The sequence below is a fragment of the Taudactylus pleione genome, unplaced genomic scaffold, assembly GCF_031769625.1.
Source record: "Taudactylus pleione unplaced genomic scaffold, aTauple2 ptg000612l, whole genome shotgun sequence".
NCBI lineage: Eukaryota > Metazoa > Chordata > Amphibia > Anura > Myobatrachidae > Taudactylus > Taudactylus pleione.
In genome coordinates this window covers 1,609,407-1,631,581 of record NW_028285014.1, presented here as the reverse complement: position 1 = coordinate 1,631,581, position 22,175 = coordinate 1,609,407, and the positions used below count along the sequence as shown (strand labels likewise).

Genomic DNA, 22,175 nt, shown 5'->3' with positions numbered 1-22,175 from the left:
TACTTATTCTTCAAAGGAAGAGATGTACAAGAACACGAGGACATGCACTTAAACTGGAGGGAGGTAGACTTAGAGGAAATTTGAAGAAAAATTACTTCACAGAAAGGGTAGTTGATAAATAGAAAAGCCTCCCATCCGATGTTGTTGAAGCTAAATGGTGAAACAATTTAAACACGCTTGGGATAGGCATAAGAATATCCTTAAGAGAAATGTAAGGAGCAAATAGGATTGAAGTTGCCTAAAGGATACATGAAAAGGAGCAGACTACATTGGCCAAGTGGTTCTTATCTGCATCAAATTCTGTTTCTATGTAATACATTATTTCAATAGCCAATTTCTATATGAACTGAACTTTAGAATTTTAAAACTAATCATAGTGTCTTTATCATTTAAGAATAATGTAATTAATTTAACTCTAATGTAATTTGATCTTGATTGGAATGCAGATGGGAAAATCGATCAATTCTTAGGTCTTTAAAAGTTTCTATGCCCTTTAATTCATTCAATCATTGTGCTTCATATTACTGAGAAATAAATGGGATCAAGATATCAATGTCTGGGAGAGGAAAGATTGAAAGACTGTGGATGTCCTGAGCATACTTCTCAATGTCAGTCATTTTGAGTGTAAAACATAACCAAAGAGCAAAAATATATTGTCAGAAGTGGGATTTGAACCTACGCCTCTTTACAGAGACCAGAATTCCCATTAACTGGAAGAGTAGAATCTTGAGTCTGGTGTCTTAGACCGCTCGGCCATCCTGACAAGCACATCAGTATGTCTAAACCTGCTTCCTGTTAGGGTTTATCATTTTACTATTTATATTTTTGATTGTGATTTTGACAAATAATTTGGCCTTGTTGAAAAAGGGGTCATTAAATCAAGATCTTAGATTAATGCATTTCCTCTAAAAGCTGTTTCTTAAATAACATTATTTAGGAAAAATGGCTCAAGCTAAAGTGTTATCCTTCAAAATTACTGTTGCCACCCTTTACTAAGGTCTTCATCCTAGCAGAACCGATTAGTTTGTCTTAGAAGTAAATTGTATATCACGTTATATGTAAAGTCTAAGAGCCTTAAAATACTTTTGATGCCAATTATTCTTGTGTTTTATGTTTAGATTACTGAATACTAAAAGAATGTTGTGCAAACAATACTTATTCTTCAAAGGAAGAGATGTACAAGAACACGAGGACATGCACTGAAACTGGAGGGAGGTAGACTTAGAGGAAATTTGAAGAAAAATTACTTCACAGAAAGGGTAGTTGATAAATAGAAAAGCCTCCCATCCGATGTTGTTGAAGCTAAATGGTGAAACAATTTAAACACGCTTGGGATAGGCATAAGAATATCCTTAAGAGAAATGTAAGGAGCAAATAGGATTGAAGTTGCCTAAAGGATACATGAAAAGGAGCAGACTACTTGGGCCAAGTGGTTCTTATCTGCCATCAAATTGTTTCTATGTAAAACATTATTTCAACAGTCAATTTCTACATGAACTGAACTTTAGAATTTTAAAACTAATCATAGTGTCTTTATCATTTAAGAATAATTTAATTAATTTAAGTCTAATGTAATTTGATCTTGATTGGAATGTAGATGGGAAAATCGATCAATTCTTAGGTCTTTAACAGTTTCTATGCCCTTTAATTCATTCAATCATTGTGCTTCATATTGCTTAGAAATAAATGGGATCAAGATATCAATGTCTGGGAGAGGAAAGATTGATAGACTGTGGATGTCCTGAGCATACTTCTCAATGTCGGTCATTTTGAGTGTAAAACATAACCAAAGAGCAAGAAAATATTGTCAGAAGTGGGATTTGAACCCACGCCTCTTTACAGAGACCAGAATTCCCATTAACTGGAAGAGTAGAATCTTGAGTCTGGCGCCTTAGACCGCTCGGCCATCCTGACAAGCACATCAGTATGTCCAAACCTGCTTCCTGTTAGGGTTTATCATTTTACTATTTATATTTTTGATTGTGATTTTGACAAATAATTTGGCCTTGTTGAAACTGGGGTCATTAAATCAAGATCTTAGATTAATGCATTTCCTCTAAAAGCTGTTTCTTAAATAACATTATTTAGGAAAAATGGCTCAAGCTAAAGTGTTATCCTTCAAAATTACTGTTGCCACCCTTTACTAAGGTCTTCATCCTAGCAGAACAGATTAGTTTGTCTTAGAAGTAAATTGTATATCACGTTATATGTAAAGTCTAAGAGCCTTAAAATACTTTCAATGCCAATTATTCTTGTGTTTTATGTTTAGATTACTGAATACTAAAAGAATGTTGTGCAAACAATACTTATTCTTCAAAGGAAGAGATGTACAAGAACACGAGGACATGCACTGAAACTGGAGGGAGGTAGACTTAGAGGAAATTTGATGAAAAAATACTTCACAGAAAGGGTAGTTGATAAATAGAAAAGCCTCCCATCTGATGTTGTTGAAGCTAAACGGTGAAACAATTTAAATATGCTTGGGATAGGCATAATAATATCCTTAAAAGAAATGTAAGGAGCAAATAGAGTTGAAGTTGCCTAAAGGATACATGAAAAGGAGCAGACTACGTGGGCCAAGTGGTTCTTATCTGCCATCAAATTCTGTTTCTATGTAAAATATTATTTCAACCACCAATTTCTACATGAACTGAACTTTAGAATTTTAAAACTAATCATAGTGTCTTTATCATTTAAGAATAATTTAATTAATTTAAGTCTAATGTAGTTTAATCTTGATTGGAATGTAGATGGGAAAATCGATCAATTCTTAGGTCTTTAAAAGTTTCTATGCCCTTTAATTCATTCAATCATTGTGCTTCATATTGCTTAGAAATAAATGGGATCAAGATATCAATGTCTGGGAGAGGAAAGATTGAAAGACTGTGGATGTCCTGAGCATACTTCTCAATGTCAGTCATTTTGAGTGTAAAACATAACCAAAGAGCAAAAATATATTGTCGGAAGTGGGATTTGAACCTACGCCTCTTTACAGAGACCAGAATTCCCATTAACTGGAAGAGTAGAATCTTGAGTCTGGTGCCTTAGACCGCTCGGCCATCCTGACATGCACATCAGTATGTCCAAACCTGCTTCCTGTTAGGGTTTATCATTTTACTATTTATATTTTTGATTGTGATTTTGACAAATAATTTGGCCTTGTTGAAAAAGGGGAAATTAAATCAAGATCTTAGATTAATGCATTTCCTCTATAAGCTGTTTCTTAAATAACATTATTTAGGAAAAATGGCTCAAGCTAAAGTGTTATCCTTCAAAATTACTGTTGCCACCCTTTACTAAGGTCTTCATCCTAGCAGAACAGATTAGTTTGTCTTAGAAGTAAATTGTATATCACGTTATATGTAAAGTCTAAGAGCCTTAAAATACTTTCAATGCCAATTATTCTTGTGTTTTATGTTTAGATTACTGAATACTAAAAGAATGTTGTGCAAACAATACTTATTCTTCAAAGGAAGAGATGTACAAGAACACGAGGACATGCACTGAAACTGGAGGGAGGTAGACTTAGAGGAAATTTGATGAAAAAATACTTCACAGAAAGGGTAGTTGATAAATAGAAAAGCCTCCCATCCGATGTTGTTGAAGCTAAACGGTGAAACAATTTAAATACGCTTGGGATAGGCATAATAATATCCTTAAAAGAAATGTAAGGAGCAAATAGAGTTGAAGTTGCCTAAAGGATACATGAAAAGGAGCAGACTACGTGGGCCAAGTGGTTCTTATCTGCCATCAAATTCTGTTTCTATGTAAAACATTATTTCAACCACCAATTTCTACATGAACTGAACTTTAGAATTTTAAAACTAATCATAGTGTCTTTATCATTTAAGAATAATTTAATTAATTTAATTCTAATGTAGTTTGATCTTGATTGGAATGTAGATGGGAAAATCGATCAATTCTTAGGTCTTTAAAAGTTTCTATGCCCTTTAATTCATTCAATCATTGTGCTTCATATTGCTTAGAAATAAATGGGATCAAGATATCAATGTCTGGGAGAGGAAAGATTGAAAGACTGTGGATGTCCTGAGCATACTTCTCAATGTCAGTCATTTTGAGTGTAAAACATAACCAAAGAGCAAAAATATATTGTCGGAAGTGGGATTTGAACCTACGCCTCTTTACAGAGACCAGAAATCCCATTAACTGGAAGAGTAGAATCTTGAGTCTGGTGTCTTAGACCGCTCGGCCATCCTGACAAGCACATCAGTATGTCCAAATCTGCTTCCTGTTAGGGTTTATCATTTTACTATTTATATTTTTGATTGTGATTTTGACAAATAATTTGGCCTTGTTGAAAAAGGGGTCATTAATTCAAGATCTTAGATTAATGCATTTCCTCTAAAAGCTGTTTCTTAAATAACATTATTTAGGAAAAATGGCTCAAGCTAAAGTGTTATCCTTCAAAATTACTGTTGCCACCCTTTACTAAGGTCTTCATCCTAGCAGAACAGATTAGTTTGTCTTAGAAGTAAATTGTATATCACGTTATATGTAAAGTCTAAGAGCCTTAAAATACTTTCGATGACAATTATTCTTGTGTTTTATGTTTAGATTACTGAATACTAAAAGAATGTTGTGCAAACAATACTTATTCTTCAAAGGAAGAGATGTACAAGAACACGAGGACATGCACTGAAACTGGAGGGAGGTAGACTTAGAGGAAATTTGAAGAAAAATTACTTCACAGAAAGGGTAGTTGATAAATAGAAAAGCTTCCCATCCGATGTTGCTGAAGCTAAATGGTGAAACAATTTAAACACGCTTAGGATAGGCATAAGAATATCCTTAAGAGAAATGTAAGGAGCAAATAGGATTGAAGTTGCCAAAAGGATACATGAAAAGGAGCAGACTACGTGGGCCAAGTGGTTCTTATCTGCCATCAAATTCTGTTTCTATGTAAAACATTATTTCAACAGTCAATTTCTACATGAACTGAACTTTAGAATTTTAAAACTAATCATAGTGTCTTTATCATTTAAGAATAATTTAATTAATTTAAGTCTAATGTAATTTGATCTTGATTGGAATGTAGATGGGAAAATCGATCAATTCTTAGGTCTTTAACAGTTTCTATGCCCTTTAATTCATTCAATCATTGTACTTCATATTGCTTAGAAATAAATGGGATCAAGATATCAATGTCTGGGAGAGGAAAGATTGAAAGACTGTGGATGTCCTGAGCATACTTCTCAATGTCGGTCATTTTGAGTGTAAAACATAACCAAAGAGCAAGAAAATATTGTCAGAAGTGGAATTTGAACCCACGCCTCTTTACAGAGACCAGAATTCCCATTAACTGGAAGAGTAGAATCTTGAGTCTGGCGCCTTAGACCGCTCGGCCATCCTGACATGCACATCAGTATGTCCAAACCTGCTTCCTGTTAGGGTTTATCATTTTACTATTTATATTTTTGATTGTGATTTTGACAAATAATTTGGCCTTGTTGAAAAAGGGGTCATTAAATCAAGATCTTAGATTAATGCATTTCCTCTAAAAGCTGTTTCTTAAATAACATTATTTAGGAAAAATGGCTCAAGCTAAAGTGTTATCCTTCAAAATTACTGTTGCCACCCTTTACTAAGGTCTTCATCCTAGCAGAACAGATTAGTTTGTCTTAGAAGTAAATTGTATATCACGTTATATGTAAAGTCTAAGAGCCCTAAAATACTTTCGATGCCAATTATTCTTGTGTTTTATGTTTAGATTACTGAATACTAAAAGAATGTTGTGCAAACAATACTTATTCTTCAAAGGAAGAGATGTACAAGAACACAAGGACATGCACTGAATCTGGAGGGAGGTAGACTTAGAGGAAATTTGAAGAAAAATTACTTCACAGAAAGGGTAGTTGATAAATAGAAAAGCCTCCCATCCGATGTTGTTGAAGCTAAATGGTGAAACAATTTAAACACGCTTGGGATAGGCATAAGAATATCCTTAAGAGAAATGTAAGGAGCAAATAGGATTGAAGTTGCCAAAAGGATACATGAAAAGGAGCAGACTACGTGGGCCAAGTGGTTCTTATCTGCCATCAAATTCTGTTTCTATGTAAAACATTATTTCAACAGTCAATTTCTACATGAACTGAACTTTAGAATTTTAAAACTAATCATAGTGTCTTTATCATTTAAGAATAATTTAATTAATTTAAGTCTAATGTAATTTGATCTTGATTGGAATGTAGATGGGAAAATCGATCAATTCTTAGGTCTTTAACAGTTTCTATGCCCTTTAATTCATTCAATCATTGTACTTCATATTGCTTAGAAATAAATGGGATCAAGATATCAATGTCTGGGAGATGAAAGATTGAAAGACTGTGGATGTCCTGAGCATACTTCTCAATGTCGGTCATTTTGAGTGTAAAACATAACCAAAGAGCAAGAAAATATTGTCAGAAGTGGGATTTGAACCCACGCCTCTTTACAGAGACCAGAATTCCCATTAACTGGAAGAGTAGAATCTTGAGTCTGGCGCCTTAGACCGCTCGGCCATCCTGACATGCACATCAGTATGTCCAAACCTGCTTCCTGTTAGGGTTTATCATTTTACTATTTATATTTTTGATTGTGATTTTGACAAATAATTTGGCCTTGTTGAAAAAGGGGTCATTAAATCAAGATCTTAGATTAATGCATTTCCTCTAAAAGCTGTTTCTTAAATAACATTATTTAGGAAAAATGGCTCAAGCTAAAGTGTTATCCTTCAAAATTACTGTTGCCACCCTTTACTAAGGTCTTCATCCTAGCAGAACAGATTAGTTTGTCTTTGAAGTAAATTTTATATCACGTTATATGTAAAGTCTAAGAGCCTTAAAATACTTTCGATGCCAATTATTCTTGTGTTTTATGTTTAGATTACTGAATACTAAAAGAATGTTGTGCAAACAATACTTATTCTTCAAAGGAAGAGATGTATAAGAACACGAGGACATGCACTGAAACTGGAGGGAGGTAGACTTAGAGGAAATTTGAAGAAAAATTACTTCACAGAAAGGGTAGTTGATAAATAGAAAAGCCTCCCATCCGATGTTGTTGCAGCTAAATGGTGAAACAATTTAAACACGCTTGGGATAGGCATAAGAATATCCTTAAGAGAAATGTAAGGAGCAAATAGGATTGAAGTTGCCTAAAGGATACATGAAAAGGAGCAGACTACGTGGGCCAAGTGGTTCTTATCTGCCATCAAATTCTGTTTCTATGTAAAACATTATTTCAACAGTCAATTTCTACATGAACTGAACTTTAGAATTTTAAAACTAATCATAGTGTCTTTATCATTTAAGATTAATTTAATTAATTTAAGTCTAATGTAATTTGATCTTGATTGGAATGTAGATGGGAAAATCAATCAATTCTTAGGTCTTTAACAGTTTCTATGCCCTTTAATTCATTCAATCATTGTGCTTCATATTGCTTAGAAATAAATGGGATCAAGATATCAATGTCTGGGAGAGGAAAGATTGATAGACTGTGGATGTCCTGAGCATACTTCTCAATGTCGGTCATTTTGAGTGTAAAACATAACCAAAGAGCAAGAAAATATTGTCAGAAGTGGGATTTGAACCCACGCCTCTTTACAGAGACCAGAATTCCCATTAACTGGAAGAGTAGAATCTTGAGTCTGGCGCCTTAGACCGCTCGGCCATCCTGACATGCACATCAGTATGTCCAAACCTGCTTCCTGTTAGGGTTTATCATTTTACTATTTATATTTTTGATTGTGATTTTGACAAATAATTTGGCCTTGTTGAAAAAGGGGTCATTAAATCAAGATCTTAGATTAATGCATTTCCTCTAAAAGCTGTTTCTTAAATAACATTATTTAGGAAAAATGGCTCAAGCTAAAGTGTTATCCTTCAAAATTACTGTTGCCACCCTTTACTAAGGTCTTCATCGTAGCAGAACAGATTAGTTTGTCTTAGAAGTAAATTGTATATCACGTTATATGTAAAGTCTAAGAGCCCTAAAATACTTTCGATGCCAATTATTCTTGTGTTTTATGTTTAGATTACTGAATACTAAAAGAATGTTGTGCAAACAATACTTATTCTTCAAAGGAAGAGATGTACAAGAACACGAGGACATGCACTGAAACTGGAGGGAGGTAGACTTAGAGGAAATTTGAAGAAAAATTACTTCACAGAAAGGGTAGTTGATAAATAGAAAAGCCTCCCATCCGATGTTGTTGAAGCTAAATGGTGAAACAATTTAAACACGCTTGGGATAGGCATAAGAATATCCTTAAGAGAAATGTAAGGAGCAAATAGGATTGAAGTTGCCAAAAGGATACATGAAAAGGAGCAGACTACGTGGGCCAAGTGGTTCTTATCTGCCATAAAATTCTGTTTCTATGTAAAACATTATTTCAACAGTCAATTTCTACATGAACTGAACTTTAGAATTTTAAAACTAATCATAGTGTCTTTATCATTTAAGAATAATTTAATTAATTTAAGTCTAATGTAATTTGATCTTGATTGGAATGTAGATGGGAAAATCGATCAATTTTTAGGTCTTTAACAGTTTCTATGCCCTTTAATTCATTCAATCATTGTACTTCATATTGCTTAGAAATAAATGGGATCAAGATATCAATGTCTGGGAGAGGAAAGATTGAAAGACTGTGGATGTCCTGAGCATACTTCTCAATGTCGGTCATTTTGAGTGTAAAACATAACCAAAGAGCAAGAAAATATTGTCAGAAGTTGGATTTGAACCCACGCCTCTTTACAGAGACCAGAATTCCCATTAACTGGAAGAGTAGAATCTTGAGTCTGGCGCCTTAGACCGCTCGGCCATCCTGACATGCACATCAGTATGTCCAAACCTGCTTCCTGTTAGGGTTTATCATTTTACTATTTATATTTTTGATTGTGATTTTGACAAATAATTTGGCCTTGTTGAAAAAGGGGTCATTAAATCAAGATCTTAGATTAATGCATTTCCTCTAAAAGCTGTTTCTTAAATAACATTATTTAGGAAAAATGGCTCAAGCTAAAGTGTTATCCTTCAAAATTACTGTTGCCACCCTTTACTAAGGTCTTCATCCTAGCAGAACAGATTAGTTTGTCTTTGAAGTAAATTTTATATCACGTTATATGTAAAGTCTAAGAGCCTTAAAATACTTTCGATGCCAATTATTCTTGTGTTTTATGTTTAGATTACTGAATACTAAAAGAATGTTGTGCAAACAATACTTATTCTTCAAAGGAAGAGATGTACAAGAACACGAGGACATGCACTGAAACTGGAGGGAGGTAGACTTAGAGGAAATTTGAAGAAAAATTACTTCACAGAAAGGGTAGTTGATAAATAGAAAAGCCTCCCATCCGATGTTGTTGAAGCTAAATGGTGAAACAATTTAAACACGCTTGGGATAGGCATAAGAATATCCTTAAGAGAAATGTAAGGAGCAAATAGGATTGAAGTTGCCTAAAGGATACATGAAAAGGAGCAGACTACGTGGGCCAAGTGGTTCTTATCTGCCATCAAATTCTGTTTCTATGTAAAACATTATTTCAACAGTCAATTTCTACATGAACTGAACTTTAGAATTTTAAAACTAATCATAGTGTCTTTATCATTTAAGATTAATTTAATTAATTTAAGTCTAATGTAATTTGATCTTGATTGGAATGTAGATGGGAAAATCAATCAATTCTTAGGTCTTTAACAGTTTCTATGCCCTTTAATTCATTCAATCATTGTGCTTCATATTGCTTAGAAATAAATGGGATCAAGATATCAATGTCTGGGAGAGGAAAGATTGATAGACTGTGGATGTCCTGAGCATACTTCTCAATGTCGGTCATTTTGAGTGTAAAACATAACCAAAGAGCAAGAAAATATTGTCAGAAGTGGGATTTGAACCCACGCCTCTTTACAGAGACCAGAATTCCCATTAACTGGAAGAGTAGAATCTTGAGTCTGGCGCCTTAGACCGCTCGGCCATCCTGACATGCACATCAGTATGTCCAAACCTGCTTCCTGTTAGGGTTTATCATTTTACTATTTATATTTTTGATTGTGATTTTGACAAATAATTTGGCCTTGTTGAAACTGGGGTCATTAAATCAAGATCTTAGATTAATGCATTTCCTCTAAAAGCTGTTTCTTAAATAACATTATTTAGGAAAAATGGCTCAAGCTAAAGTGTTATCCTTCAAAATTACTGTTGCCACCCTTTACTAAGGTCTTCATCCTAGCAGAACAGATTAGTTTGTCTTTGAAGTAAATTTTATATCACGTTATATGTAAAGTCTAAGAGCCTTAAAATACTTTCGATGCCAATTATTCTTGTGTTTTATGTTTAGATTACTGAATACTAAAAGAATGTTGTGCAAACAATACTTATTCTTCAAAGGAAGAGATGTATAAGAACACGAGGACATGCACTGAAACTGGAGGGAGGTAGACTTAGAGGAAATTTGAAGAAAAATTACTTCACAGAAAGGGTAGTTGATAAATAGAAATGCCTCCCATCCGATGTTGTTGAAGCTAAATGGTGAAACAATTTAAACACGCTTGGGATAGGCATAAGAATATCCTTAAGAGAAATGTAAGGAGCAAATAGGATTGAAGTTGCCTAAAGGATACATGAAAAGGAGCAGACTACGTGGGCCAAGTGGTTCTTATCTGCCATCAAATTCTGTTTCTATGTAAAACATTATTTCAACAGTCAATTTCTACATGAACTGAACTTTAGAATTTTAAAACTAATCATAGTGTCTTTATCATTTAAGATTAATTTAATTAATTTAAGTCTAATGTAATTTGATCTTGATTGGAATGTAGATGGGAAAATCAATCAATTCTTAGGTCTTTAACAGTTTCTATGCCCTTTAATTCATTCAATCATTGTGCTTCATATTGCTTAGAAATAAATGGGATCAAGATATCAATGTCTGGGAGAGGAAAGATTGATAGACTGTGGATGTCCTGAGCATACTTCTCAATGTCGGTCATTTTGAGTGTAAAACATAACCAAAGAGCAAGAAAATATTGTCAGAAGTGGTATTTGAACCCACGCCTCTTTACAGAGACCAGAATTCCCATTAACTGGAAGAGTAGAATCTTGAGTCTGGCGCCTTAGACCGCTCGGCCATCCTGACATGCACATCAGTATGTCCAAACCTGCTTCCTGTTAGGGTTTATCATTTTACTATTTATATTTTTGATTGTGATTTTGACAAATAATTTGGCCTTGTTGAAAAAGGGGTCATTAAATCAAGATCTTAGATTAATGCATTTCCTCTAAAAGCTGTTTCTTAAATAACATTATTTAGGAAAAATGGCTCAAGCTAAAGTGTTATCCTTCAAAATTACTGTTGCCACCCTTTACTAAGGTCTTCATCCTAGCAGAACAGATTAGTTTGTCTTTGAAGTAAATTTTATATCACGTTATATGTAAAGTCTAAGAGCCTTAAAATACTTTCGATGCCAATTATTCTTGTGTTTTATGTTTAGATTACTGAATACTAAAAGAATGTTGTGCAAACAATACTTATTCTTCAAAGGAAGAGATGTACAAGAACACGAGGACATGCACTGAAACTGGAGGGAGGTAGACTTAGAGGAAATTTGAAGAAAAATTACTTCACAGAAAGGGTAGTTGATAAATAGAAAAGCCTCCCATCCGATGTTGTTGAAGCTAAATGGTGAAACAATTTAAACACGCTTGGGATAGGCATAAGAATATCCTTAAGAGAAATGTAAGGAGCAAATAGGATTGAAGTTGCCTAAAGGATACATGAAAAGGAGCAGACTACGTGGGCCAAGTGGTTCTTATCTGCCATCAAATTCTGTTTCTATGTAAAACATTATTTCAACAGTCAATTTCTACATGAACTGAACTTTAGAATTTTAAAACTAATCATAGTGTCTTTATCATTTAAGATTAATTTAATTAATTTAAGTCTAATGTAATTTGATCTTGATTGGAATGTAGATGGGAAAATCAATCAATTCTTAGGTCTTTAACAGTTTCTATGCCCTTTAATTCATTCAATCATTGTGCTTCATATTGCTTAGAAATAAATGGGATCAAGATATCAATGTCTGGGAGAGGAAAGATTGATAGACTGTGGATGTCCTGAGCATACTTCTCAATGTCGGTCATTTTGAGTGTAAAACATAACCAAAGAGCAAGAAAATATTGTCAGAAGTGGGATTTGAACCCACGCCTCTTTACAGAGACCAGAATTCCCATTAACTGGAAGAGTAGAATCTTGAGTCTGGCGCCTTAGACCGCTCGGCCATCCTGACATGCACATCAGTATGTCCAAACCTGCTTCCTGTTAGGGTTTATCATTTTACTATTTATATTTTTGATTGTGATTTTGACAAATAATTTGGCCTTGTTGAAAAAGGGGTCATTAAATCAAGATCTTAGATTAATGCATTTCCTCTAAAAGCTGTTTCTTAAATAACATTATTTAGGAAAAATGGCTCAAGCTAAAGTGTTATCCTTCAAAATTACTGTTGCCACCCTTTACTAAGGTCTTCATCCTAGCAGAACAGATTAGTTTGTCTTTGAAGTAAATTTTATATCACGTTATATGTAAAGTCTAAGAGCCTTAAAATACTTTCGATGCCAATTATTCTTGTGTTTTATGTTTAGATTACTGAATACTAAAAGAATGTTGTGCAAACAATACTTATTCTTCAAAGGAAGAGATGTACAAGAACACGAGGACATGCACTGAAACTGGAGGGAGGTAGACTTAGAGGAAATTTGAAGAAAAATTACTTCACAGAAAGGGTAGTTGATAAATAGAAAAGCCTCCCATCCGATGTTGTTGAAGCTAAATGGTGAAACAATTTAAACTCGCTTGGGATAGGCATAAGAATATCCTTAAGAGAAATGTAAGGAGCAAATAGGATTGAAGTTGCCTAAAGGATACATGAAAAGGAGCAGACTACGTGGGCCAAGTGGTTCTTATCTGCCATCAAATTCTGTTTCTATGTAAAACATTATTTCAACAGTCAATTTCTACATGAACTGAACTTTAGAATTTTAAAACTAATCATAGTGTCTTTATCATTTAAGATTAATTTAATTAATTTAAGTCTAATGTAATTTGATCTTGATTGGAATGTAGATGGGAAAATCAATCAATTCTTAGGTCTTTAACAGTTTCTATGCCCTTTAATTCATTCAATCATTGTGCTTCATATTGCTTAGAAATAAATGAGATCAAGATATCAATGTCTGGGAGAGGAAAGATTGATAGACTGTGGATGTCCTGAGCATACTTCTCAATGTCGGTCATTTTGAGTGTAAAACATAACCAAAGAGCAAGAAAATATTGTCAGAAGTGGGATTTGAACCCACGCCTCTTTACAGAGACCAGAATTCCCATTAACTGGAAGAGTAGAATCTTGAGTCTGGCGCCTTAGACCGCTCGGCCATCCTGACATGCACATCAGTATGTCCAAACCTGCTTCCTGTTAGGGTTTATCATTTTACTATTTATATTTTTGATTGTGATTTTGACAAATAATTTGGCCTTGTTGAAAAAGGGGTCATTAAATCAAGATCTTAGATTAATGCATTTCCTCTAAAAGCTGTTTCTTAAATAACATTATTTAGGAAAAATGGCTCAAGCTAAAGTGTTATCCTTCAAAATTACTGTTGCCACCCTTTACTAAGGTCTTCATCCTAGCAGAACAGATTAGTTTGTCTTAGAAGTAAATTGTATATCACGTTATATGTAAAGTCTAAGAGCCCTAAAATACTTTCGATGCCAATTATTCTTGTGTTTTATGTTTAGATTACTGAATACTAAAAGAATGTTGTGCAAACAATACTTATTCTTCAAAGGAAGAGATGTACAAGAACACGAGGACATGCACTGAAACTGGAGGGAGGTAGACTTAGAGGAAATTTGAAGAAAAATTACTTCACAGAAAGGGTAGTTGATAAATAGAAAAGCCTCCCATCCGATGTTGTTGAAGCTAAATGGTGAAACAATTTAAACACGCTTGGGATAGGCATAAGAATATCCTTAAGAGAAATGTAAGGAGCAAATAGGATTGAAGTTGCCAAAAGGATACATGAAAAGGAGCAGACTACGTGGGCCAAGTGGTTCTTATCTGCCATAAAATTCTGTTTCTATGTAAAACATTATTTCAACAGTCAATTTCTACATGAACTGAACTTTAGAATTTTAAAACTAATCATAGTGTCTTTATCATTTAAGAATAATTTAATTAATTTAAGTCTAATGTAATTTGATCTTGATTGGAATGTAGATGGGAAAATCGATCAATTCTTAGGTCTTTAACAGTTTCTATGCCCTTTAATTCATTCAATCAATGTACTTCATATTGCTTAGAAATAAATGGGATCAAGATATCAATGTCTGGGAGAGGAAAGATTGAAAGACTGTGGATGTCCTGAGCATACTTCTCAATGTCAGTCATTTTGAGTGTAAAACATAACCAAAGAGCAAGAAAATATTGTCAGAAGTTGGATTTGAACCCACGCCTCTTTACAGAGACCAGAATTCCCATTAACTGGAAGAGTAGAATCTTGAGTCTGGCGCCTTAGACCGCTCGGCCATCCTGACATGCACATCAGTATGTCCAAACCTGCTTCCTGTTAGGGTTTATCATTTTACTATTTATATTTTTGATTGTGATTTTGACAAATAATTTGGCCTTGTTGAAAAAGGGGTCATTAAATCAAGATCTTAGATTAATGCATTTCCTCTAAAAGCTGTTTCTTAAATAACATTATTTAGGAAAAATGGCTCAAGCTAAAGTGTTATCCTTCAAAATTACTGTTGCCACCCTTTACTAAGGTCTTCATCCTAGCAGAACAGATTAGTTTGTCTTTGAAGTAAATTTTATATCACGTTATATGTAAAGTCTAAGAGCCTTAAAATACTTTCGATGCCAATTATTCTTGTGTTTTATGTTTAGATTACTGAATACTAAAAGAATGTTGTGCAAACAATACTTATTCTTCAAAGGAAGAGATGTACAAGAACACGAGGACATGCACTGAAACTGGAGGGAGGTAGACTTAGAGGAAATTTGAAGAAAAATTACTTCACAGAAAGCGTAGTTGATAAATAGAAAAGCCTCCCATCCGATGTTGTTGAAGCTAAATGGTGAAACAATTTAAACACGCTTGGGATAGGCATAAGAATATCCTTAAGAGAAATGTAAGGAGCAAATAGGATTGAAGTTGCCTAAAGGATACATGAAAAGGAGCAGACTACGTGGGCCAAGTGGTTCTTATCTGCCATCAAATTCTGTTTCTATGTAAAACATTATTTCAACAGTCAATTTCTACATGAACTGAACTTTAGAATTTTAAAACTAATCATAGTGTCTTTATCATTTAAGATTAATTTAATTAATTTAAGTCTAATGTAATTTGATCTTGATTGGAATGTAGATGGGAAAATCAATCAATTCTTAGGTCTTTAACAGTTTCTATGCCCTTTAATTCATTCAATCATTGTGCTTCATATTGCTTAGAAATAAATGGGATCAAGATATCAATGTCTGGGAGAGGAAAGATTGATAGACTGTGGATGTCCTGAGCATACTTCTCAATGTCGGTCATTTTGAGTGTAAAACATAACCAAAGAGCAAGAAAATATTGTCAGAAGTGGGATTTGAACCCACGCCTCTTTACAGAGACCAGAATTCCCATTAACTGGAAGAGTAGAATCTTGAGTCTGGCGCCTTAGACCGCTCGGCCATCCTGACATGCACATCAGTATGTCCAAACCTGCTTCCTGTTAGGGTTTATCATTTTACTATTTATATTTTTGATTGTGATTTTTACAAATAATTTGGCCTTGTTGAAAAAGGGGTCATTAAATCAAGATCTTAGATTAATGAATTTCCTCTAAAAGCTGTTTCTTAAATAACATTATTTAGGAAAAATGGCTCAAGCTAAAGTGTTATCCTTCAAAATTACTGTTGCCACCCTTTACTAAGGTCTTCATCCTAGCAGAACAGATTAGTTTGTCTTAGAAGTAAATTGTATATCACGTTATATGTAAAGTCTAAGAGCCCTAAAATACTTTCGATGCCAATTATTCTTGTGTTTTATGTTTAGATTACTGAATACTAAAAGAATGTTGTGCAAACAATACTTATTCTTCAAAGGAAGAGATGTACAAGAACACGAGGACATGCACTGAAACTGGAGGGAGGTAGACTTAGAGGAAATTTGAAGAAAAATTACTTCACAGAAAGGGTAGTTGATAAATAGAAAAGCCTCCCATCCGATGTTGTTGAAGCTAAATGTTGAAAAAATTTAAACACGCTTGGGATAGGCATAAGAATATCCTTAAGAGAAATGTAAGGAGCAAATAGGATTGAAGTTGCCAAAAGGATACATGAAAAGGAGCAGACTACGTGGGCCAAGTGGTTCTTATCTGCCATAAAATTCTGTTTCTATGTAAAACATTATTTCAACAGTCAATTTCTACATGAACTGAACTTTAGAATTTTAAAACTAATCATAGTGTCTTTATCATTTAAGAATAATTTAATTAATTTAAGTCTAATGTAATTTGATCTTGATTGGAATGTAGATGGGAAAATCGATCAATTCTTAGGTCTTTAACAGTTTCTATGCCCTTTAATTCATTCAATCAATGTACTTCATATTGCTTAGAAATAAATGGGATCAAGATATCAATGTCTGGGAGAGGAAAGATTGAAAGACTGTGGATGTCCTGAGCATACTTCTCAATGTCAGTCATTTTGAGTGTAAAACATAACCAAAGAGCAAGAAAATATTGTCAGAAGTTGGATTTGAACCCACGCCTCTTTACAGAGACCAGAATTCCCATTAACTGGAAGAGTAGAATCTTGAGTCTGGCGCCTTAGACCGCTCGGCCATCCTGACATGCACATCAGTATGTCCAAACCTGCTTCCTGTTAGGGTTTATCATTTTACTATTTATATTTTTGATTGTGATTTTGACAAATAATTTGGCCTTGTTGAAAAAGGGGTCATTAAATCAAGATCTTAGATTAATGCATTTCCTCTAAAAGCTGTTTCTTAAATAACATTATTTAGGAAAAATGGCTCAAGCTAAAGTGTTATCCTTCAAAATTACTGTTGCCACCCTTTACTAAGGTCTTCATCCTAGCAGAACAGATTAGTTTGTCTTTGAAGTAAATTGTATATCACGTTATATGTAAAGTCTAAGAGCCTTAAAATACTTTCGATGCCAATTATTCTTGTGTTTTATGTTTAGATTACTGAATACTAAAAGAATGTTGTGCAAACAATACTTATTCTTCAAAGGAAGAGATGTACAAGAACACGAGGACATGCACTGAAACTGGAGGGAGGTAGACTTAGAGGAAATTTGAAGAAAAATTACTTCACAGAAAGGGTAGTTGATAAATAGAAAAGCCTCCCATCCGATGTTGTTGAAGCTAAATGGTGAAACAATTTAAACACGCTTGGGATAGGCATAAGAATATCCTTAAGAGAAATGTAAGGAGCAAATAGGATTGAAGTTGCCTAAAGGATACATGAAAAGGAGCAGACTACGTGGGCCAAGTGGTTCTTATCTGCCATCAAATTCTGTTTCTATGTAAAACATTATTTCAACAGTCAATTTCTACATGAACTGAACTTTAGAATTTTAAAACTAATCATAGTGTCTTTATCATTTAAGATTAATTTAATTAATTTAAGTCTAATGTAATTTGATCTTGATTGGAATGTAGATGGGAAAATCGATCAATTCTTAGGTCTTTAAAAGTTTCTATGCCCTTTAATTCATTCAATCATTGTGCTTCATATTGCTTAGAAATAAATGGGATCAAGATATCAATGTCTGGGAGAGGAAAGATTGAAAGACTGTGGATGTCCTGAGCATACTTCTCAATGTCAGTCATTTTGAGTGTAAAACATAACCAAAGAGCAAAAATATATTGTCAGAAGTGGGATTTGAACCTACGCCTCTTTACAGAGACCAGAATTCCCATTAACTGGAAGAGTAGAATCTTGAGTCTAGTGTCTTAGACCGCTCGGCCATCCTGCCAAGCACATCAGTATGTCTAAACCTGCTTCCTGTTAGGGTTTATCATTTTACTATTTATATTTTTGATTGTGATTTTGACAAATAATTTGGCAATGTTGAAAAAGGGGTCATTAAATCAAGATCTTAGATTAATGCATTTCCTCTAAAAGCTGTTTCTTAAATAACATTATTTAGGAAAAATGGCTCAAGCTAAAGTGTTATCCTTCAAAATTACTGTTGCCACCCTTTACTAAGGTCTTCATCCTAGCAGAACAGATTAGTTTGTCTTAGAAGTAAATTGTATATCACGTTATATGTAAAGTCTAAGAGCCTTAAAATACTTTCGATGCCAATTATTCTTGTGTTTTATGTTTAGATTACTGAATACTAAAAGAATGTTGTGCAAACAATACTTATTCTTCAAAGGAAGAGATGTACAAGAACACGAGGACATGCACTGAAACTGGAGGGAGGTAGACTTAGAGGAAATTTGAAGAAAAATTACTTCACAGAAAGGGTAGTTGATAAATAGAAAAGCCTTCCATCCGATGTTGTTGAAGCTAAATGGTGAAACAATTTAAACATGCTTGGGATAGGCATAAGAATATCCTTAAGAGAAATGTAAGGAGCAAATAGGATTGAAGTTGCCTAAAGGATACATGAAAAGGAGCAGACTACGTGGGCCAAGTGGTTCTTATCTGCCATCAAATTCTGTTTCTATGTAATACATTATTTCAATAGCCAATTTCTACATGAACTGAACTTTAGAATTTTGAAACTAATCATAGTGTCTTTATCAATTAAGAATAATTTAATTAATTTAACTCTAATGTAAATTGATCTTGATTGGAATGTAGATGGGAAAATCGATCAATTCTTTGGTCTTTAAAAGTTTCTATGCCCTTTAATTCATTCAATCATTGTGCTTCATATTGCTTAGAAATAAATGGGATCAAGATATCAATGTCTGGGAGAGGAAAGATTGAAAGACTGTGGATGTCCTGAGCATACTTCTCAATGTCAGTAATTTTGAGTGTAAAACATAACCAAAGAGCAAAAATTTATTGTCAGAAGTGGGATTTGAACCTACGCCTCTTTACAGAGACCAGAATTCCCATTAACTGGAAGAGTAGAATCTTGAGTCTGATGTCTTAGACCGCTCGGCCATCCTGACAAGCACATCAGTATGTCCAAACCTGCTTCCTGTTAGGGTTTATCATTTTACTATTTATATTTTTGATTGTGATTTTGACAAATAATTTGGCCTTGTTGAAAAAGGGGTCATTAAATCAAGATCTTAGATTAATGCATTTCCTCTAAAAGCTGTTTCTTAAATAACATTATTTAGGAAAAATGGCTCAAGCTAAAGTGTTATCCTTCAAAATTACTGTTGCCACCCTTTACTAAGGTCTTCATCCTAGCAGAACAGATTAGTTTGTCTTAGAAGTAAATTGTATATCACGTTATATGTAAAGTCTAAGAGCCTTAAAATACTTTCGATGCCAATTATTCTTGTGTTTTATGTTTAGATAACTGAATACTAAAAGAATGTTGTGCAAACAATACTTATTCTTCAAAGGAAGAGATGTACAAGAACACGAGGACATGCACTTAAACTGGAGGGAGGTAGACTTAGAGGAAATTTGAAGAAAAATTACTTCACAGAAAGGGTAGTTGATAAATAGAAAAGCCTCCCATCCGATGTTGTTGAAGCTAAATGGTGAAACAATTTAAACACGCTTGGGATAGGCATAAGAATATCCTTAAGAGAAATATAAGGAGCAAATAGGATTGAAGTTGCCTAAAGTATACATGAAAAGGAGCAGACTACATTGGCCAAGTGGTTCTTATCTGCCATCAAATTCTGTTTCTATGTAATACATTATTTCAATAGCCAATTTCTATATGAACTGAACTTTAGAATTTTAAAACTAATCATAGTGTCTTTATCATTTAAGAATAATGTAATTAATTTAACTCTAATGTAATTTGATCTTGATTGGAATGCAGATGGGAAAATCGATCAATTCTTAGGTCTTTACAAGTTTCTATGCCCTTTAATTCATTCAATCATTGTGCTTCATATTGCTGAGAAATAAATGGGATCAAGATATCAATGTCTGGTAGAGGAAAGATTGAAAGACTGTGGATGTCCTGAGCATGCTTCTCAATGTCGGTCATTTTGAGTGTAAAACATAACCAAAGAGTAAGAAAATATTATCAGAGTGGGATTTGAACCCACGCCTCTTTACAGAGACAAGAATTCCCATTAACTGGAAGAATAGAATCTTGAGTCTGGCGCCTTAGACCACTCGGCCATCCTGACATGCACATCAGTATGTCCAAACCTGCTTCCTGTTAGGGTTTATCATTTTACTATTTATATTTTTGATTGTGATTTTGACAAATAATTTGGCCTTGTTGAAAATGGGGTCATTAAATCAAGATCTTAGATTAATGCATTTCCTCTAAAAGCTGTTTCTTAAATAACATTATTTAGGAAAAATGGCTCAAGCTAAAGTGTTATCCTTCAAAATTACTGTTGCCACCCTTTACTAAGGTCCTCATCCTAGCCGAACAGATTAGTTTGTCTTAGAAGTAAATTGTATATCACGTTATATGTAAAGTCTAAGAGCCTTAAAATACTTTCAATGCCAATTATTCTTGTGTTTTATGTTTAGATTACTGAATACTAAAAGAATGTTGTGCAAACAATACTTATTCTTCAAAGGAAGAGATGTACAAGAACACGAGGACATGCACTGAAACTGGAGGGAGGTAGACTTAGAGGAAATTTGATGAAAAATTACTTCACAGAAAGGGTAGTTGATCAATAGAAAAGCCTCCCATCCGATGTTGTTGAAGCTAAACGGTGAAACAATTTAAACACGCTTCGGATAGGCATAAGAATATCCTTAAGAGAAATGTAAGGAGCAAATAGGGTTGAAGTTGCCTAAATGATACATGAAAAGGAGCAGACTACATGGGCCAAGTGGTTCTTATCTGCCATCAAATTCTGTTTCTATGTAATACATTATTTCAATAGCCAATTTCTACATGACCTGAACTTTAGAATTTTAAAACTAATCATAGTGTCTTTATCATTTAAGAATAATTTAATTAATTTAACTCTAATGTAATTTGATCTTGATTGGAAAGTAGATGGGAAAATCGATCAATTCTTAGGTCTTTAAAAGTTTCTATGCCCTTTAATTCATTCAATCATTGTGCTTCATATTGCTTAGAAATAAATGGGATCAAGATATCAATGTCTGGGAGAGGAAAGATTGAAAGACTGTGGATGTCCTGAGCATACTTCTCAATGTCAGTAATTTTGAGTGTAAAACATAACCAAAGAGCAAAAATATATTGTCAGAAGTGGGATTTGAACCTACGCCTCTTTACAGAGACCAGAATTCCCATTAACTGGAAGAGTAGAATCTTGAGTCTGATGTCTTAGACTGCTCGGCCATCCTGACAAGCACATCAGTATGTCCAAACCTGCTTCCTGTTAGGGTTTATCATTTTACTATTTATATTTTTGATTGTGATTTTGACAAATAATTTGGCCTTGTTGAAAAAGGGGTCATTAAAACAAGATCTTAGATTAATGCATTTCCTCTAAAAGCTGTTTCTTAAATAACATTATTTAGGAAAAATGGCTCAAGCTAAAGTGTTATCCTTCAAAATTACTGTTGCCACCCTTTACTAAGGTCTTCATCCTAGCAGAACAGATTAGTTTGTCTTAGAAGTAAATTGTATATCACGTTATATGTAAAGTCTAAGAGCCTTAAAATACTTTCGATGCCAATTATTCTTGTGTTTTATGTTTAGATAACTGAATACTAAAAGAATGTTGTGCAAACAATACTTATTCTTCAAAGGAAGAGATATACAAGAACACGAGGACATGCACTTAAGCTGGAGGGAGGTAGACTTAGAGGAAATTTGAAGAAAAATTACTTCACAGAAAGGGTAGTTGATAAATAGAAAAGCCTCCCATCCGATGTTGTTGAAGCTAAATGGTGAAACAATTTAAACACGCTTGGGATAGGCATAAGAATATCCTTAAGAGAAATGTAAGGAGCAAATAGGATTGAAGTTGCCTAAAGTATACATGAAAAGGAGCAGACTACATTG

At 33.9% G+C, this 22,175-nt stretch overlaps 8 non-coding genes across 8 annotated transcripts; all 8 read right to left on the bottom strand.

The window, feature by feature from the left end:
* Nucleotides 1-1,805: 1,805 nt before the first annotated feature.
* TRNAL-CAA (transfer RNA leucine (anticodon CAA)) lies at nt 1,806-1,914 on the bottom strand. The gene is made up of 2 exons: nt 1,877-1,914; nt 1,806-1,851 (listed from the first exon to the last, which is right to left on the bottom strand). It is a non-coding gene; the product is annotated as a tRNA-Leu (tRNA).
* A 3,350-nt stretch (nt 1,915-5,264) lies between these two features.
* TRNAL-CAA (transfer RNA leucine (anticodon CAA)) lies at nt 5,265-5,373 on the bottom strand. Its single transcript has 2 exons — nt 5,336-5,373; nt 5,265-5,310 (listed from the first exon to the last, which is right to left on the bottom strand). It is a non-coding gene; the product is annotated as a tRNA-Leu (tRNA).
* A 1,044-nt stretch (nt 5,374-6,417) lies between these two features.
* On the bottom strand, nt 6,418-6,526 carry TRNAL-CAA (transfer RNA leucine (anticodon CAA)). The gene is made up of 2 exons: nt 6,489-6,526; nt 6,418-6,463 (listed from the first exon to the last, which is right to left on the bottom strand). It is a non-coding gene; the product is annotated as a tRNA-Leu (tRNA).
* Nucleotides 6,527-7,570: 1,044 nt separating this feature from the next.
* TRNAL-CAA (transfer RNA leucine (anticodon CAA)) lies at nt 7,571-7,679 on the bottom strand. The gene is made up of 2 exons: nt 7,642-7,679; nt 7,571-7,616 (listed from the first exon to the last, which is right to left on the bottom strand). It is a non-coding gene; the product is annotated as a tRNA-Leu (tRNA).
* Nucleotides 7,680-9,876: 2,197 nt separating this feature from the next.
* Nucleotides 9,877-9,985, bottom strand: TRNAL-CAA (transfer RNA leucine (anticodon CAA)). The gene is made up of 2 exons: nt 9,948-9,985; nt 9,877-9,922 (listed from the first exon to the last, which is right to left on the bottom strand). It is a non-coding gene; the product is annotated as a tRNA-Leu (tRNA).
* Nucleotides 9,986-12,182: 2,197 nt separating this feature from the next.
* Nucleotides 12,183-12,291, bottom strand: TRNAL-CAA (transfer RNA leucine (anticodon CAA)). Its single transcript has 2 exons — nt 12,254-12,291; nt 12,183-12,228 (listed from the first exon to the last, which is right to left on the bottom strand). It is a non-coding gene; the product is annotated as a tRNA-Leu (tRNA).
* Nucleotides 12,292-13,335: 1,044 nt separating this feature from the next.
* TRNAL-CAA (transfer RNA leucine (anticodon CAA)) lies at nt 13,336-13,444 on the bottom strand. Its single transcript has 2 exons — nt 13,407-13,444; nt 13,336-13,381 (listed from the first exon to the last, which is right to left on the bottom strand). It is a non-coding gene; the product is annotated as a tRNA-Leu (tRNA).
* A 2,197-nt stretch (nt 13,445-15,641) lies between these two features.
* On the bottom strand, nt 15,642-15,750 carry TRNAL-CAA (transfer RNA leucine (anticodon CAA)). The gene is made up of 2 exons: nt 15,713-15,750; nt 15,642-15,687 (listed from the first exon to the last, which is right to left on the bottom strand). It is a non-coding gene; the product is annotated as a tRNA-Leu (tRNA).
* Nucleotides 15,751-22,175: the final 6,425 nt, after the last annotated feature.